Genomic DNA, 15857 nt, shown 5'->3' with positions numbered 1-15857 from the left:
CTTGGTTTTAAAATCGAATCTTTCAATTTGAGTATTTTTCAATTTTTAAATTGAGTTTTTCTAAAAAACTTAAATTTTTAGGAGTCGAGTCGTTTAATTTTGTTATCGAGTCGTATTATCGAGTCTGGGGACTTCCAATTTTCAAGAATCAAGCGTTATTAATTTGGGTTTCTCATTGTAAGTAAAAAATTGAATAAAAAAAAGTGCAAAGAAAAAAAAATAAACAAAAAAAGAGCATGACACGTTGGAGAAACGGTTCCAACAGATCACACTCGTGGTAGGGGGAATATTTTCTGTTGGCACGCGCGCTTGTTTCCGCGCCAAAAACTCCATCTGCAGCCTATAAAGGAAACCTCCTGCGCAGAGCAAAGAGGAGGAAGGAGGGGGGGCTTCATTTCTGATATCTTTCATCACCGGCAGAGACCATCTCTGGCAGCTCTCCTGGACCACCCTCCATTCATTCGGACAGCCAACTCCACCATATCACGTACCTGAGCCTCGCACACCCTCCTCTGCCTCTCCATCACTCTACAAGCAACCCATCCCTTTGTCTCTCGGTCAATCTCTGTCTCCCAGCCGCACATCCACTTTGCCGGCCACCCTCCAGATCCACCACGCCGACAACATCACAACCATCGCTACCACTGTCACCATCTCTAGATCCGGCTAACGCTGCTCCATGACCACCAGCAACTCTCCAGCTATCTTGTCGTCCCCGGATCTCACTGCCGCTGCTCAAACAAAAACCCCCCTGCGAGCACCACCTCACACTGGAAAAACATCCGAGAAAACCAACAGTTCTCCGGCCACCTCCCATCGCATCTCTCACGTCGCATGCACCATTTCCCGGCCTTTCGTTCACCGACTCCAGCCATCTGCATTTTTGAACCACCTGCGGACTCTTTCCAGAAACTCTGTTCTAGTAGAGTCTGCTATTCAGGTCGGGTTCCACCTCACCCAGCTTGCATTTTCACTCCACTAGACAACCATTAACACACACAGTTGGGCAACACCCTGCTCATCATCCCCAAAGCTCCCTGACCCGCTGCCACTACCGCCGTGAACCACACCAGAGCGCCCTCACTCCTTCTCCCTCTGTTTCACCAGCAAACAAACCAGCATCCATCATTACCGCCTCCCTCGAGCACACGAGCCATCGCCCATAGCAGCAGCCCCCTCTGCTTCTTGGCCAGGCCGCAGCTTCTTCAAATTCCTGTGTAGCCACCACTTCACTCGGCCTCACTCTCCCTCTCACCGCAAACTCAGATCCATACCACGTAACCCCGCAGCATCATCCTCTTTGAAGAGATTTCTTGAGAAGCATAAAAGGCTACAGACAGTTCTACTTGTTGTGGTGTTATTGGGTGCTTCTGTGGTTGTAGGTGATGGTCTTCTCACTCCTACAATTTCAGTTCCATCATCTGTACCAAGGCCGCATGCTACAGAATCCAAATTAACCAAAGGTTCTTTGGTCAGACTGGCGAAGATGGTCGGATTTCTCTTGGAGGATATTTATTCAAGTTCACATCTCCTCTGATGTTCTCTTATTAATTGATGTTTCAATTGATCCATCTGGCTTGAATCTTAGTTTTGATCTTGGGATTTCCGGAAGAAATGTTGGAGGTTTATCTGAGGTATCAATTTCTAATTTGATTTTTCTGCATTTTTGAACTCAGAACTGTTTTTTATGAATTAATTCTAATTTGGGTGTGCTTCAATTATTATTCCGAGACTATTGAGTCATAAGGAAATGGTGGGAGGAAATGGTACGTTTGGCCCAAATCTTGGATTCGCATAACGCTGTGCTTTACATGTCTTTTGGGGATTTGAGGATAAGTTATTCCTGAGAAGCCCATGGTTTCTAAATCTCTACTACCTGTTTGATAAAATGCCCAAACCAAACTTATTTGGTTATGTTTCTTTGATCTCCATGGAGTTTGGGTATGTTGGGGTACTTGTGCTCATTCAGGTTTACTGGAATTGCAGTACAGGTTTTTGGTATGGTGGTCTTGTTTGATTTGGGGATGAGGAGTATAGTTTCTAATGTCTTGTTGATACTTTTGAGAAATGTGTTGATTCATATGCACTAGTAATGTGGGAATTTGTTTGGTGCATGCAAACTGTTTGATGAAATGCTAGTGAGAGATTTTGAGTCGTGGAGTTTGAATTTGTCACCACCTACACACACTCATGCACACCAGTTGTTACACACATTCATGCATACATTAACACTCATAGCCATGCATACTTTCATGTACCCACATGCATATATACACACAGTCATGCATGCACACTCAGAACATCCTCCATGACATTATCCGTTCATGCATGCATGCACACACACACACCTGCACACAAATTGATTCATGCATCACCAATTGCACGCACCATTAATGTTCATTCACACGTCATGCATGCATGCTTGTTCTTATCCATGCACATTTTTCACACATGTTTCACATTTCATGCATACACATTTTTTTCCACACTCACACATGTGCCGCATAGGCGCTGCAGGTTTGACATGACCTTGATCGGGCCTAAAACGGGTCGACCCTCCTTGGATCAGCTCCTTCCCGAACTAATTAGGTCTTCTAAACCGGTATGAAACTGGTTTAGTCTTCCATTTTATTTCCCATTTTTCTTTTTAATTTTTAGGGAATTGGCTTTAATTTCTTTTAATTACTTTTGAAAAAATGTTAAAAAATTTCCAAAAATCCACAAATGGTCTCGACCAAAACCTTAAACTGGTTTTCCCCGAACCGGTCAACGTTTGACCGATTCGTCCTCTCCCGAACCGGTTCACGCTAGTTTTCTCCATTTCATTTGCTTCTTATTATTGATATTCAGAAAATTCATAAAAATCACAAAATTTTCAAAAATCCCACAAACATTTTCATACTTTGATTTCTATTGATTTTATTTGTATTATTTTTGAAGTTCGGGAAAAATCACAAAAAATCACAAAAATACTTTCACGCTTAGGAAAATTCACAAAATTATTATTTTAGGCACAAAAAAATCATTTTCATCCTGAACAAATTTCTAAAACCTCCCCGAATACTATTTTCCTATTTAGAAAAACCTACGGATTTCAAAAACTCCTGGGAGAGTATTTTGTACTCTATTTTCGATTTTCTTTTCCGATGATTGCAACAAAGGGCATGGACTTTTTGGAGTATTGATTTGCCCCGGTTATGAGGGAATACCTATATAGTATTTTCATACTTTTGATTTATGAAAGGGAGTAATTTTAAAAGGCTTATTTGATTTATTTTGGGATAATTTTCGATTAATCTGGTACCGTTCGTAAAGAACAGGTGTGTAGGGGTGCTGATACCTTCCCCTCGCGTAACCGTACTCCCAAACCCGATTCTGGTAACGCAGGCCGATTCCACCCCCAATGGGGTAGCAATCAAGTGTTCTAACCGCACTTCAAAAGGTTAGTGACGACTCCACCACACATTGCTTTTTCATGAAAATATATTTTTCAAAATCACACATTTCCATCATTTTCCCCCTGTTCGCAAGCCAAACCCACACATCTGGGTTGGGTTTCGAGACGTCGCAACACCATTATTTCTTTTGCTTAGATGTGCAGTGAACTTTTTGTGGCATGCACTCAATTATGATGATCCTATTGAATACTCTAAATAAAAAATATATTGCTTTGCCACAAATTCCTTGAGTTAATAATATGATCGTGTTTTGAAAGGCATTGATATAATTAGAATTTGTATGGCTAGTCTTTTTGGTTATAATTATTTTCGGAATGTACTTAAAGCACAAAACTAGAGTACAATTTGTTTTGAAGATCCAAAAAGTGAGAGATATATACTAGAGTAAATTTTTTTATGAAAACTAAAGGGTGAGAAATTTTTTTTGAGATAAAAAAGGGGGAGAGATATTTTTTTAATTGCATAATTTACAATGTGTATAAGCTTAAATAATTAAAAAGGGGACGAAGAATAGAGGACTACAACAAAAATAGCAAAAAAATAGTTTGGTTTGCAAGGTGGAGAAGTACATTGCATAACATAAGGAGACATATTTCACAATATAATTTTGAAATATACAAGTTGCAATTTTTGTGCAAAGATAAGTTATAATTATGTTAGAACAATTTATGTTATATACCTTTTTGTTGATGTCAAAAGGGGAAGAAGAATATAAGATTATAGCAAAAATAGTTGAAAAAAGTACATAAGTACATGAGTTACACGTGCAAAACTATTGCTTATTTTCAATTGTGTATGAGCATATTTCATATTGTTGAATATTTGATTGTGCATTATTTGAGGGCGGGAGTCTTGTTAAGCATAACTCATTTTATATTTTTGCTCGTGTATTTGTCATCATAAAAAAGGGGGAGATTGTTGACTCTATGAGTCCAATTCTATTTTGATAATGACAAATCACTTGGCATTTGATCTATGCATTAAGATTGTGAACAAGAACAATATTTAGCATGCACGAAAGGTTAGAAAGTCATGGAAGTTATGAGGATTAAATGATTTACAACTTGACACAATCTATGGAACTAAAAGAGTAGAAAAATGAAGATGCAAGTGTCAAGTTCAAGATCGTCATGGGAATGAGTGAACTAAATGTATTTACATATTTCATATTATTTAATTTGAAGCTCAAAATATATCCTAAACTGACCTTAGGACTCATACATGTCATGAAAATCTTTTAGGGGTAATACATGGACTTAGAGACTTATTTTAAAATTTCGAAAAATGTTTTATAAAAGAGCAAAGAAAGAGAGCGAAACAAATTTTTGGAAACTAAAAATAAAAAACAAGAAAATGAACTGTAAAGAAGACCGAAGTCACTGCCCAGAAGACTAAAGTTTAAGCTTAGCCGTTTGAAGAATTACTTTAGAAAGATTAAGTTCAGTCATCTGAAGATTTATTGGTGAAACTCAGAAACAGGAAGAAGCATATCAGAAGACTGAATCCTAACTTCAGTCGTCTGAACTTAGGGACTTCAGAAGTCTGAACCTTAAGTTCAGTCGTCTGATCCTGTGTCTAGTTGAATTTTTCAAAGCTTTAAGGAACTTCAGACGTCTGAACCCAATGCTCAGTCGTCTAAACCTGCGGGAACTTTAAAAATATGAACTTTAGTGAGAAAACACGCGAGTTATTTACTTAATCTAATTGATTAAACGGTCAAGACTTAACCTAGGGTCGAGATTACATATATAAACAACCTCTGTTGTGACGACCTGCTTAATTTTCATATTTTTTTTTTCCATAATACAATAAAACCCATATAATAAATCCAGCAGATCATAATCCACCTAAACCCGTGGGTACCAAGGATACATCAAAAACACATAACGGAAGTTTAAGCAGCAAAAAATATACAATCATAATATCATGAATATAAAATCATCTATCACAATACCAGAGTTACTACATTCACTGTATTTAAGTATATACATCCCAAAAAGAAAGACCTAGGGACATTTCCCACAATCCAGTCGTCCCCACCAAAACTAAACTTCAATTTTTTTACGCATACTACGCTTTCTACAACTTTCAAAAAGTCAAATAATGAGTAGAATGTCTTACCCTAGATTTGGAATGAATTCCGAACTCGACCCACCGACGATCCACTATGGCAGATATGCAGAGAATTTCCCTAGGAGTGTCATGGTGGCTTCGGATCATCGATCCGGCAAAGAATGGACCCAGAAAACTAGAGAGAAGGTTGGGGAACCGAAGGGAGAGAGAAGGGAGGATTCTGCGCTGAAATTCTATCAAAAAATCGCGTTTAGAACTATTTATACTACAGCCTTCGTCAAAGAGCCACGTCACCTCGTCGATGAGGTCATGAAGGAAGTTCATCGATGAAATTCAGGAATGAGAGGTTTGCTCTTCGGTATTTTCTCGTTGACGAAACATACACTCGTCGAGGAGCCCAGTTGTAACTTCTTCGACGAACGCTGCTGCCTCTTTCTTTTCCTTTCAAATTTCTATTTCCTCCCTCTAATATTATTTAAATATAAAAATTATTCGGGTCACTACATTTTCCTCTCCTTATAAAATTTTGTCCTTGAAATTTACAGTTCATGTAACTTATCATCCTTTAAAAGAAAAATGGTCTACTTATTTTATTACTTACCCTCACTTATGACGGAGGAATACCGTGGTTACATTTCAAGTCCTGGGAGATTATATACATAAAAGAAAATTCCCCCAAAACTAAAATACCACTTACTAATTAAACTTTTACATGTGCCTACAAAAGAAATACTACCTAACTACTTACATTTTACCCGATTAAACTTCTTGGAATAAGTGCGGATACTTTTGCTTCATCTACTCATTGGATTCCCAAGAAGCCTCTTCAACTGAATGATTCCTCCACAAACTTTTACCTGAGGAATCTTCTTGTTACATAATTTCTGTACTTTCCTATCCAGAATCTATACTGGTACCTCATTATACACCAGTGAATCACTAAACTCTAATTCACCATAACTAATAATATGAGAAGGGTCTGAGATGTACTTCTTCAACATAGACACGCGGAATACATCATGAATTCTGGATAACACGGGTGGCAAAGTTAGCCTGTAGGCCACTGGCCTCACTTTCTCTAGAATCTCAAATGGATCGATAAACCTAAGATTAAGTTTACCCTTCCTGCCGAATCTCATAACCCTTTTCAACGGAGCTATCTTCAAAAATACATGATCACTAACATCAAATTCCCAATTCCTGTAGTGATTATTAGCATAACTCTTCTGTAAAGATCCGAAAAATTAAAATGATTAAAATAATGATAAAAAAGATAAAATAACATATAAATAAATAAAAGGAATGGTGTGGAAAAAATAAAAAAAAATAATAAAATTAAAGAAATTAAATTAAATTAAGATAAATTAAATATTAAATAATTAGTTATTAAATTAAATATTTTTACATTGGATTAAAAAAAAACTAATTGAAATAAGAAATATATATATATATAAAGTAACTGAAAGAAGAAAGAAGAAGAAGAAGAAAAAGAAGAAGAAGGAAAAGAAGAAGTCAGAGCTGCCCCCCTTGAAATACATTCGTCGTCTCCATGAATGTCTCTCTCTCTTCCCTTATTTTTCAACGAAAATTCAACTGATCGGGAAATGGAAGGTGCCGTTGGGTTCCTAACTCCGCTGCCGACATTTCTATTAGAGCATATTTGTCGTGGGAACGATTTAGGCCCTACTTCTGGGGAAATGTAATTTTTCCTCATTTTCTCAATTTTGCTTTAAATATGTGGTTAAATCGACGATCGGGTGCCACCACGTGATCCTAGTCGTCATCGTCGTCATTTTGGCGTAGGTAATTTTCTAATTAGAGTTTTCTAAGCCTACTCCAAAGCGAGAGTAAGATTTGAAAAATTTGGCAATTTGGGTATATTTGTGAGTATTACTATTTATTTAGGAATTATGGTCTTAGGAAATATTTAAATAATATTTTATTCAGAAATAATTTATTAGAGTTAAGAATTTTTTATTCAGGCGCCGCAAATATTTTTCGGAGTCCCTGTTGGCGTAATTCAAGAAACCAAGTAAGGGAAAAAAATATATATTAAACCATAATTTTTTATGATTTAATGGAAAAAATAAATTATGTTATATATACGTGTATATGTTTCGGTATGGGTAAAATGTCAACTGTTTAAATTATATTTTTTCAAGTTTAAGGTTGTTTATTAGATATGTATATTCGAAAATGAACTAATGAAAGTGGGAAATATTTTCAAGATAATTATGTAAGAAATGAAAGGTATTTTCAATATATAAACATTAAATGTTGGTTGACTTATTTTACAAGCAATGTATGAATGTTATTGCTAAACTGTGTGACATGAGATTCTATGCAAATATATGTTAAATGTATGAAATGCAGGTTAAGCAAGTAATGCATTGTGAATGAAATACGATATGAACTATGTTGCTTGTGTGTGTTAATGCAATCATGTAAACAGCTGAAATATACTGGGTAAAATAGCTGAAAGTGACTGAGTAAATGTGTAACAGTTGAAAGTGGCTGGGTAAATGTGTAACAGCTGAAATATGCTGGGTAAAATAGTTGAAAGTGACTGGGTAAATGTGTAATAGCTGAAAGTGGCTAGGTAAATGTGTAACAGCTGAAAATGTTGGATAAATGTATGACAGTTGAAATATGTTAGGTAAAACAGTTAAAAGATGTTGGGTATTAAATGAAAAGGGAAATGAATGAAAGAGAAATGAAATGTGAAATATGAACAGTGTAAAATGGGAAAGAATCACTTAAAGTAAAATGCAATGCAATGTTTAACCATGAATGTGAACAGATGTGTATCATTGAATAATGATAGGAATAATGATGTATTATGATATTATAAGTATGTATGTACGTAGAACATGTTACGATTGGGCAAGGCGTACCTTTCGCTTGAGGGCTTGCTGAGTAAGGCGAGTGCACTAGTAGCTACAAATGTGGCAGTAGCCGCATAACGTACTAGGGCAAAGGAAACCTACTTGTATGGGCGGGTATATTTCCTTATCCTTAGGGCCTTCGTCAATAAACATTTGTATGAACTGTGTGAGTACGAGATCAATTTATCACTTGAGGGCTTACTGAGTAAGGTGAGTGTCCTGATATGCTTTAATTGCGACCTTTGGGTTGCCTAAATATCATAGAGGGGTGCTACTTGTATGGGTGGATAATCACCTCTATCCTCGGGTAATCTTGTGGGTTAAACATTTGCATGTGTTTGATTAGATTTAGGGAATGATTTCAGAAATTATGTCAATGATTTTTAAATGTTAAATATTATGTTGTTATATATCTCATGTTAGCCACACGCTGTGTTTAATATATTGTTTCTTCCCTTATTGAGATGTGTCTCACCTGAATATAAATGTATATTTATTTTTCAGGACATCCTCGAGGTTGAGCTTTGAGAGCTCGAGGTTTTATAGCATTATTGGGAAATAAAAAAATAAAAGGGTATATTTCTATGTTAATTTTGGGGAATGTAAATATTTATGTTTTATGTTTTATGTTTTAAGACTATTAAGTAAAGAATGATTGTGAAAATACTGAATTGTTTTGGGAGTTATGTATTTATGGAAATGCAGGTGATGGATGATTTATTATAGATTATAGTTAAAATTAATAAACTTTGGTATTATATTATATAGAAATTATGTATATGTTTTCTGCTGCGTATATATTGGTTCATGGATTATCAGGGATTTTATCAGGTATAATGCGTTAGACCTGAGTTTTAGGGTTCGGGGCTCTGAGCTGCACTAATTTTCTCTTTGATGAGTTGAACCTTATTATGCGCTTGCTGAACAAGTTATGGTCCCACAACTCGCCACTCACCCACTTCATTCCAAAATAAAGGAGAATGACATCTCCTACCATAAAGAGTCTCAAATGGTGTCATGCCAATACTGGTCTGATAACTGTTATTATACGCAAATTCTACCAGTGACATGAATTGAGTCCAACTACCCCCAAAATTTAATATGCATGCTCGGAGCATTTCTTCTAATATCTGTATCGTCCTCTCAGTCTGTCTGTCCGACTAAGGATGGAATGTCGTGCTAAAAGACAACTGAGACCCTAGTGCTTCCTGCAAACTCCTCAAAAATCGTGACGTAAAGCGTGGTATCAATATGATACAATAGATACCGACACCCCATGTGAACGAACTATCTCTTGAATGTAAATCTCCACCAACCTGTTGAGAAAGTAGCTGATCTTGATAGGCAAAAAGTGGGTAGTCTTAGTTAAATGGTCAATAATCACCCAGATGACATTTTGGTCGTGCAACATCGTCAGCAATCCTGACATGAAGTCCATGGATTTATGATCCCACTTCCACTATATGATAAATAATGGCTGTAACTGACCTACCGGCCTCTAGTGCTCAGCTTTTACCTACTAGTACGACAAACACTACACTACATACTCGATGATCTCTCTCTTCATACCACTCCACCAGTACGACTCTTGCAAATCCTTGTACATCTTCGTACTACATGAAATGCATACAAAAATCAGTGAGCCTCCTCTAGAATGGTCCTCCTAATATCCACATTGACAGGAACATATAATTTGGAACGGAACCGCAAAGCTCCATCATTTGCAACACTGAATTCCTCCCCCTGACTACTCTGCACTCTATCCATCACCTCTGCTAATTCTGGGTCTTTTTTCTGAGTAGCTTTAATTATTTCCTGCAGAGTAGGTTGCATCACTAAACTGGAAATGTGAGCCTGAGAACCACTCTCTATTAATTCAATGTTGAGTCTCTCCAGATCCATCATGATCGGATACCGGATCTCCATAGTCACCAATACTGATTCCCCAGATTTCCTACTCAACGCATCAGCTATTACGTTTGCTTTCCTTGGGTGATAACTGATGGTACAATTGAAATCCTTAATTAGATCCAATCACTTTCTTTGCCTCATATTTAATTCTTTCTGAGTGAAAAAGTACTTTAAACTTTTATGGTCGGAAAAGATCTCACACCGCTCGCCATACAGGTAATGCCTCCAAATATCCAATGTGTGTACTACTGTAACTAATTTAAGATCATGGGTAAGGTAGTTCTTCTCATATTTTTTTAACTGTCTAGACGCATACGCCACCACCCTACCATGTTGCATCAATCTACAACCAAATCCCTTCAAGGACGCATCACTGTAAATGGTATAACCCTCACCCCCTGACGGGATGATTAGCACCAGTGCTATGACTAGCCTTTGCTTTAACTCTTGAAAACTCTATTCACAGCTGTCGTCCCATTCAAATCTGACATTCTTCCTAGTCCGTCATGTTAGAGGCCTTGATAAAGTTGAGAATCCCTCAACGAAATGACGATAATATCCAATTAACCCCAAGAAACTCCTGATCTCCTAGACATTCCTCGGTCTAGCCTAATTTATTACCATCTCAATCTTACTGGGATCCATAAAATACCATCTCTAGAAATAACATACCCCAAAAACACGACCTTCTCAAGCCAAAAGTCACATTTACCAAACTTAGCGTACAACTTCTTTTCCCGTAACGTTTGCAGAACCTGACTCAACTGTGTCTCATGCTCCTCATCACTCCTCGAATAGACCAGTACATCATCGATAAACACAACAAAAAATTGATTTAAATATGGATGAAAAATCCTATTCATCAAGTCCATAAATATAGTAGGAGCATTCGTCAGATCAAATGGCATAACAAGGAACTCGTAATGGCCGTACCTGGTCCTAAAGGTTGTCTTCGAGACGTCTTCTGCTTTCACTTTCACCTTATGGTAGCCGGATCTGAGGTCAATGTTCGAATACACCCGTGTATCCTGAAGCTGGTCAAACAAATCATCTATACTGGGTAGAGGATACTTGTTCTTGATTGTCACTTTATGAATCTCCTTATAATCTATACACATCCTCATAGATCCGTCTTTCTTCTTTACTAATAAAACTGGAGCTCCCCACAGAGATACATTGGGTCGTATGAAGCCTTATCAAGCAGATTTTACAACTGATTCTTCAATGCTGCCAATTCTGCTGGCGCCATTCGATAAGATACTTTGGAAATTGGAAATGAGCCCTTATCAAGCAGATCTTCCACCTGCTCGACACTCTCCCCAGTGTTTCCTTGTAATAACCCAATAATAATAATAATAATAATAATAATGGTCATTTGGTCAGTATCAAAACAAAAGTGTTTCTCTGTTAGGATCCTTGATTCCATGTTTGATGCCTGAAATTAGGAATAGCTTCCCAAGAGGGTAGGTGAATTGGGTTCTAAAAATTTCTTTTAATTCCTTTTAAGATATCTTAAACTTCCTTTATTTCTTTTAATCAATTCTTGACTTGTTTGTTTAATTCTTTAATCACTCAAGAACTTAGTTCTTTTATCGAATCAATACCACAATTAAACAACCAATCAATTAAACACAATTTTCAGACCAAACAATCAATTTATTTGTCAAGCACAAGTTAAACAAACAACCAAACCAAGATATAAAGTATTTAGCACTTTGGTAATATAACAACTCAAGATGGTTGTTTGTTTATATTTTTCAAATTTGAACCAAGCCCTGTAGTGAATGAGAATTTATACTTGCTGATGTAAAGCCCTGTATAGATGAATCAAATCACTCTTTCCAAATATTTAGAACTCAAATAAACTCTTGGTAAATTTATCTTTGGGGTGTTAACCAAATAACGTACTCCTGTATGGTTTCCGTAAGATATGGTGTAACCAACATACTCTCATTCAGTTTTCGCAACCCAAATAAAAATTGGACTATAAGTTTACTTGATTTCCAAAAATGTGTAGTATGTATAATTTATATATTTAAATCATCCACGTAGTTGTATATGAACTGAAAATAAAGAATAGGGAAAGAGAGAGTGAGACGAAGATTTTTATGAGGTTCGGCTTCAACACAGCCTACGTCCTTGCCTTTGGCAAACCACCAAAGGATTCACTAAAACCTGTTCTGTTGACGGGTGAAACAAACCTTTACAATACTCCTTTGTTAAGGCTAGAGCCTGCCTTCTCCAAACGATATCTCCTCGTTCGGTCACTTCTTACATAGGCTAGAGCCCACCCCTCTAAGCAATATTTCCTTACTTAGCCAACGATCCAAACAAGCCTTGGAATCGTCAAAGAACTATAAGAAACAAGATATAATCTGCATATAAGTATACTCTCTCAAAGAGCAAGTTAGTATAATTTCAGCACTATATACTTTGAATGTAAAATATCAATATGAAATACAATGAAGCTTAAGTGTAGAATTCACCAATATCCTTCTTAGAAGAGGATTAACGATAGGAATTCAAAGGAGGAAGGATTAGCACTTCAGAATATTCTAGCAAAATAGATTTGCAATGAGTGAATAAGAGAGCTTTGAAAGAACAAGAGTGCTTTCAGCTTTACAAGCAGATTTTTTAATTCTTGGATGTATTTTGATTTGCAAAACCATGTATTTATAGGCTTTTAAACTTGTTTCCATGTTACAAAAGTTTCCTTAGAGAGTTTTCCAAATTTTTAAAAAGTTTGGAGCTCAAACGACTATATTTTAAAATATTTAAATTTAAAAAATTTGCTCGTTGAACAGTGTTCAGATGTCTGACAGCAGTGACCCCGTTTCAGTATTTTGGCCATAACTTTTTTTGTATAACTCCAAATTAGGTGTTCTTGGTGTCAAAATAAAGCTAAAAGAAAATCCTACAACTTTTATGTTGAACACATTTTAAAATAATGAGATTTTGATATATAAAAATTCACCTCAATGCAGCTGTAAAAAAACTGACAGCATTTGGAAGAACTCTTTTTTTGTGCTTTTTATTCCAAAAATGATTCTAACCATTTTAAAATAATTTTTGACTTTATAAAAATATTTTTTAGATATTTTAAAAGGTATTTAGTCTAAGAAGTTAACCTAAGAGTTTCAAAATATTTCAAACGATATTTTAAACATTAAAGTACTTATATGAAAACTTCTAAGACTTTTCTCATTTTAGGTTCTTGAGTTTTCATGTTTTGTCCTTGAATTGAGTCCATATTTTCTTTAAGCTTTCATATTTTTTGAGCTTCCTCACTTTGCTTTTCTTTGGCTCTTTGGACTTTAATATTTCTTGGCTTTTAACAACTCATTCATGTCCTCATATTCTTTTAAGGTTTCATATATCATCTTTAAATCCATGTTTTGACTCTTTTAAGCTTCATTTGATCCTTATGAGTACTTTGACCTTACTTTCTCATATATGAGCCCTGAAATATCATTACTCACACAAATACATTAAATTTTACTTGTTTGTTAGCATCAAAATAAAATAACAAAATTTTAAACCTTATAAGGCCAACAATGCCTAAGAAAGACTTTGTCTAAGCGAGTGTTCAAAGACCATTACGGCTCAGTCGCTCCCTGGAGGTCAGCCTGATCAAAATGGAATTTCATAGGATAAAACAGGGTAGACACTGTTTATATAAGTAAATAAGTACATAAAATAATGTTTTGACTGACATAATTTGTAGAAATATATGATAAAATAATAATAATATAGGTATCATATGCGGGACCCACAAGATTGTGTGGGGCCCATATGAGTCCCGAAGCCGTGTGGAGGTTTACACGAGTCTCGAAGCTATGTAGGGCTCAGAAAATCATATAAGGATAATTGAAGTTACGTAAGATCCATTTGGATCTCGAAGTTGTGTAGGGCCCACAAGATCATGTGGGGCGCACATGAGTTTTCAAAATTCAAATTTAATTCTTTTTAAAAATAAATAAATTCTAAAAATAGTTTAAAAGTAATAACAATGATAATAATAATGATAATAATGATTAAAAAAATAATAAAATAATTAATTAACTGATTAATTAATTAATTAGGTAAGTAATTAATTAAAAATTTATTTAATGGGAATGGTGGCAAACACTCTCACATGGCCTCCATCCCCATCCCATATTCAACTCATACCTTGCCTATTCCTTGTCCATTCTTTAATTTTAAAAAAATTATAATTTCACTCATCTCTCCACACTTTTATAAATTTCATTTCTTCCCCAAATTTTTTTTATAAATAGGAAGCTCTCAACCTTCATTTTTCACAACAATTTTTTCAAGGAAGAGAAGGATTAGTGAGTGAGAATTTGTGATAGAGAGATAATTTTTGAGTAAGTTCTCACTCACCCACTCTTTTCGATCTCATTTCTTAGAAATAGTTATTGTGTTCATAGCACAAGGTAAAAGAAGAAGGTAAGTAAATTTGATTATGTTAGTTTCTTTTCTATTTAAAATTCATACCGAGTTTATTCTATAAGTTAATTTCAATTATGTTACTTCATTCCATAAAATTTTCATGAGTTTATTTTTACGTATATTTAATTATACCAGTTCTATATTTAATATACTTATATTTATTTTTAGGTTAAAAAATGTTATAATCCCCTCGGGTAAATTTTCAGTATTTCTTTTTATTAAAAAAAATTATATATTTTTTAACACAAAAATTGTGTGGCATGAGTTTATTTCTACGTTGCATTATTCATGAAAATATGAGTAAAGATGAGATTTTCATGAAATTATTTTAAATTGCATAAATTATAATAAAATGGTTTTAAAACCCCTTATGACAAAGCAAGTTCCAAGTTACAGATGCTCAGTACTGCAACTTAAAGTTTAAATGGATCAAAGTGCACCCACACTGTACTGTTTACAGTGTGGTTATTTATGTTAGTGGATTTCTCCTGAGTGCACACCTGGTTCCGGATCAAGATTTAATAAGAAAAATCTCACTTAATGTTTACCTACGTTGATTTAGTTTGGTCAGCCAGCCAGCTAAGTCCAGTCTTCGGACCGCACAACCCAATCATGGGAGTAAACATGACTTACGACAAATAAGTTTAAGAGTGGTTTTTACAATATATGTTTATACATATTTAATTACGTATACAGAGTTATTAATGAGTTGAAGGAAAAGTATAAGTTTATATAAAAATGGTCATTCTTGTGCCTAAATGACGATTAAAGGAAACATATAAGGAAAAGTATATGTATGTATATAGTTAAATATTTTTATAATTTTAAAGTTAAAAGTTTGATTTAACGGTCACAATATATTATTATTTAAATTTTACTGTTATAGTTGATGGTAAAAGTTTTATGTAGAAATTTTTAGATTTACATTTATTTTAGAAGAAATTTTGAAGTTATAGAATTAAATATTATTTTATGAAATTTTTAAAAGCTCATTTTTGCCACACATTAATAATAATCTTATTTAGTTACTGAGCGTCGTCTCACTCCAATCATATTTTTATTTCAGATAACTCTGAAG

At 35.1% G+C, this 15857-nt stretch overlaps 1 long non-coding RNA gene across 1 annotated transcript; it reads left to right on the top strand.

Annotated features, from left to right (window-relative positions):
• Nucleotides 1-372: 372 nt before the first annotated feature.
• Nucleotides 373-9187, top strand: LOC131151655 (uncharacterized). Its single transcript, XR_009135745.1, has 2 exons — nt 373-1634; nt 8921-9187. It is a non-coding gene; the product is annotated as an uncharacterized LOC131151655 (long non-coding RNA).
• The last annotated feature ends 6670 nt before the right edge of the window (nt 9188-15857 follow it).

Source organism: Malania oleifera, chromosome 1 (genome assembly GCF_029873635.1).
Source record: "Malania oleifera isolate guangnan ecotype guangnan chromosome 1, ASM2987363v1, whole genome shotgun sequence".
NCBI classification, from domain to species: Eukaryota; Viridiplantae; Streptophyta; class Magnoliopsida; order Santalales; family Ximeniaceae; genus Malania; species Malania oleifera.
Note: the sequence above shows the minus strand (reverse complement) of the source record. Positions and strands in the feature narration are given on the sequence as shown.